This window comes from Homarus americanus, unplaced genomic scaffold (assembly GCF_018991925.1).
Source record: "Homarus americanus isolate GMGI-L3 unplaced genomic scaffold, GMGI_Hamer_2.0 scaffold11151, whole genome shotgun sequence".
NCBI classification, from domain to species: Eukaryota; Metazoa; Arthropoda; class Malacostraca; order Decapoda; family Nephropidae; genus Homarus; species Homarus americanus.
The window spans coordinates 413,941-418,441 of record NW_024737446.1 but is presented as its reverse complement, the minus strand read 5'-3'; positions in this window follow the sequence as shown (position 1 = coordinate 418,441).

Sequence of the window (4,501 nt, the reverse complement as noted above, 5' to 3'; positions counted from 1 at the left end):
TGTACTTTTTGTAGCCATCAGGATGTCACTTAACACTTTTTTCCAGAAGGGCTGTACACTGGCACAATAGCAGTGGAAGAAAAGTATGAAATGAAAAAAAAAATAGTTCAAACTACCTATTCTGAAAACATGTTGAGGCAGCTGTTGGGTTCCTGGAGAATATCTAAAATAAATGGACAGGAATCGGATTCAGTTGAAAAATGTAGGTCTACAGTATATACTACAAAATAAACTTTTCCAGTAATCCAGATAAAGTGATAATTGTGTTATTACCATGATCATGGCAGTGCAATCATGGTGTTACAGTGATGGAAGTAAGATAATATAATGATGGTATGATAACAATGTAATCATGGCGGTATGGAAGTCATCATGGTAATAACTAGAGAGATATTGTGGTCAGAAAGAGTAAGGAACGATAGCAGACACGACAATGGCGACGGGAACAGTCTGAAGAGTGTTGGTGTGGGGCGTAGAGAGTGTTGGGTGTGTGTGTGTGTGACTGTAGGAGCAGTAGGGGTCACTGTGGACACACCCATATGGTATGGTGTGTGGTTAAGGGGGGGTGGAAATTTAAGGGAAGGAAGGGTTAGGTGGGGGTATGGGTGGGTGTAGGAGAGAGGGTTGGAGTGGGGTGGGTGGGGGATGGTCAAAGTGACGGGTTTGTGAGGGTCAGAAAGAGAGGTGAGGTCAACAAAGTCTTCCCCTACACACGCATCTAGGTCACAAGTTGTCTCAGATCCAGGCTAGTACAGTATAGTATGTTCGGATACGAGTGTACAGTAAGCTAGTGAACCAGACTGTGATAGTGACTTTACATAACAACAGGTAACATGGTATTGCCTCGCACATCTCAGAGCCTAATTAAGTAACCAGGTGAGGGTGTACTGTACAGGTATGTGCAGTGGTGTTATGTAGTACTGTAGGATAGTGGCGAGGGCATTGTGGTTGAGGTTTCTCCTTTCCACCTTGGTCAAGACAGACAGGGTTAGGTTGTGTATGTTTTTTAGGCGTGCTGCTGCTTCAATCATTCTTCCTTTGTTGTGATACTCACCATTCTTCAACCTAACATTCACTGTTCATTGTCAAAATACTCACTATACATTGTCAAAAATTTTCACCACGTTTGCCTTAATCTCACCACCCCTCATCACAACACTCACCATCTCAATGGGTCTTACGAAGGTTCCATAACCACCCAAGACGAACCTAACCTTCAGTATTGTTGATGGAAGAAAAACATAACTGGATTCCTTTAAAATTTCTTCAAGATCCAGTTTACATTAGTCACTTTATAGTCTCCGTGTGAAAGACTGAAGACAATTACTTCTCTTAAGGTTTATTTACTTATCTTTCTTGGCGATCGTCATAGTTATTGTTCATATACATAAGCAGCGGTAGTTTCTCTGACTTTTTACTGTAACTTTCCTATGACTTTCCTATAACTTTTTCCCGTGTGACTTTTTCTAACTTTCCCTAGACACACACAACCCCCTCCCCGTACCACATCACCAAGTAAATAAACCACAAGTTGTCACACGAGAGGAAACATTGAGTGGGAGTAATGGCAGGGAGATTAACTCAGACGGTTACTACAGCTACACCCAGTCTTTATCTTCCTGTCAATCACCGCCCCCGTCCATGTTGCCTCCCCTTCAGTGTCCATGTGCTAGCTATGTGTCCAGGTGGTGACCATGTGTCCAGGTGGTGACCATGTGTCCAGGTGGTGACCATGTGTCCAGGTGGTGACTATGTGTCCAGGTGGTGACTATATAACCAGGTGGTGACCGCAGCCCATATTTCACTAACGTGTTACCAGCCTCGTAAGAACTTAAAGGAGATCACGTCTTCTGCGGCGGTGAGTCGCTAAACAGTTATGAAGTTCACAAGTCGATTTAAAATGGCTGTCTCCCTTTTACTACTATAATGAAACCTCCATATAACGGACTTATCTCTTCATATAATCCGTTAGATGGAGGGTTTCACATTTAACGTATCCTTTATTTAACGGATTTTCCTCTCCATATAGTCGGTCAAATAGAGGTTTCACTATTTAAGTAAATTTGTGAAAAAAATTAAGCTGTCAATGAAACCTTACAATGGCTGACGCAATTGAAAAATGTTGCTTATGGAAACAACATTTTTCTTTTACCAATTTCCGTGACGGTGCGTGGGCAAGCCACTGATTGGAAGGTAAATAATGCTTTCCTCTTGTAGATATACAGGAGAAAGTAACCCTTATGGATGGTGACATTAAGGTCGACTGTTGAAGTTATTGGTGGCTTTAGAAGAGACATCCTTCCTTCCTTCTCATCAGAGTCGCGTCCCAACCCGTATCTGCATACCCGTGTCAGTTACCACCTCCAGAAAGTCGCTTAATAACTTTACATCATCTATATTATATTAAATATCCAATATGGTAAATAATAAAGAACATTAGGAACTTTACTGTTAAAAAACATTGTCATATGGCTTAAGGCATAAACTATAATTAATCCATCGCTGGCAACCGTAAGCTCTACTCCCGCCCCCACCTCACTCTGTGCGACTTCCAGCATTTGTTGACGAGAAGCTTCCCTTAATGAAAGTTCCCGGTAACTGACTTCAGACTATAACTCTTACCTTAAAAATACTAAATATAGAAAGACAAGACTTCAGTATTATTAATATTTAAAAAAGAAGGAAAACAGAGGGACCAGCTATGTTACATATAGTTCTTTATGTTAACTCTAAGCCAAGGTCGACTCTGGTAATGAGACGCGGCAATTGTTCGTCTCTGGTAGAGGAAAATTTCCAATGGTCAACTTCCACGATGACTGAAGCGACCAAGGCAGGCAAGACACCCCTCCCCCTACACACACACACACAGAGCTACACATGAAGACCGCTTTAAAGCGCTTCCTGAGAAAATAAAACTCCGCCTGGTGACATCATTTATCACACCGATATTAACTTACCCAGCAGTACCTCTTCATGCTATGAACACCACTCAAATATTAAAATTACAGGTGGTCCAAAATGAAGCCCTAAGATTCGTCACAGGTGAAAGATACCCCTTCACCAGAACCACAGCCGAGATACATAGAGACCTGAGAATGAAACCCATCAACCAGCAGCTGCACACCCTGGCCAGCAGAGTCTGGCAAAAGATAGAACGATCAGAGCAAGTACTCCTTCAAAGACTCCCACCAGATAACGACAACAACCATACATGGTTCCCAAAAAGCTACGAAATCTCAAAAGGTCCATTACCACCCCCGATCTACACGGTCAGGCAATAGACAACCTCCCTAGACCAGCATCCGCCAGTAGGGTCGACGGAATATGAAATAAGGCCCTTAAAACACCCATAAATGGGACAGGGTAGGCTGTCTAGTGCCTGTACCGACAGACAATAACTAACCCATGACACAACCCTAACACACTATTAGCTTAGCTAGGCGGTCAGCCCGCCCTCTCTTACCTCCTCCTGAATTTCTTCAATTTCCGAACTATAACTTCCTTCCCCCTCCTCTAATCTCCCTTCATTCCTCCTTTCCATACAAAAAAAAGAAGAAAAAAAAAGATGTTTGGACTAGACCATCTCTACAAAGTTGAGACACAACAGCACTTCCTTCCACCCTGGGGGACAAAGTTTCTTTCGATATCACAATACCGACATATCTGCCTAAAAGATTAATTATACAAAGTATCTCCAACACATTGCCAAAGTGAGAGTTCTTGAATACATACACACCCTACAGACTGATGATAACATTACAGACCATCTACACTGATGGATCTCTTTAACACTACCTGTGGGAGGGCTGGAAGTGCTATCGTTGTGACTCAACCTGACGGTAATACAATTGAAAAAGGAGTTAGAATTAACAACTGGGCATCCACTCTACAAACTGAATTTGTTGCCATACTCACTGATAGTCTCATCATCACCACTGATTCTCTATCCTCACTACTTGCCCTTGACACCCTCAACTCAAGTTGTCACGCGCTTGTCTCTGAAGCCAGACGCAAATACGTGTACCTTGTTGACCGGGGTGTCAAGATCAAACTGTTGTGGATCCCCTCTCACATAGGCCTCAAAGAACATGACAGTTGATGCCCTCGCCAATCTCGCCAAAGACACTGTTGAATACAATCTGGGTCTGTCAAAAAGAACCCTTAAAACTGTAATCAAGAAGGAACTTATTGATTAATTTGACGCAAGCAGACAAGTGTAAACAGGCACTACTATATAGTATCCATTGTTTACCATGATGAGATGTATCAAGAGAAACATGTATATGGAGCAAGAAACAAGATCACTAGATTACAAGTTGTTGTAACCGCTAGACTTAGGTTAGGATATAAGTACCTCTGGCAATATGTTCCTCAAGCAGATGTGAACAAGACTAAATGTAAAGTGTGGGGCCAGACATATGGCCACACACTCCAACACTACGTCCTCGACTGTGTGAAGATAGAACCTTTTAGGGACAGGTCCAAGCATCCTGTGTGAAAT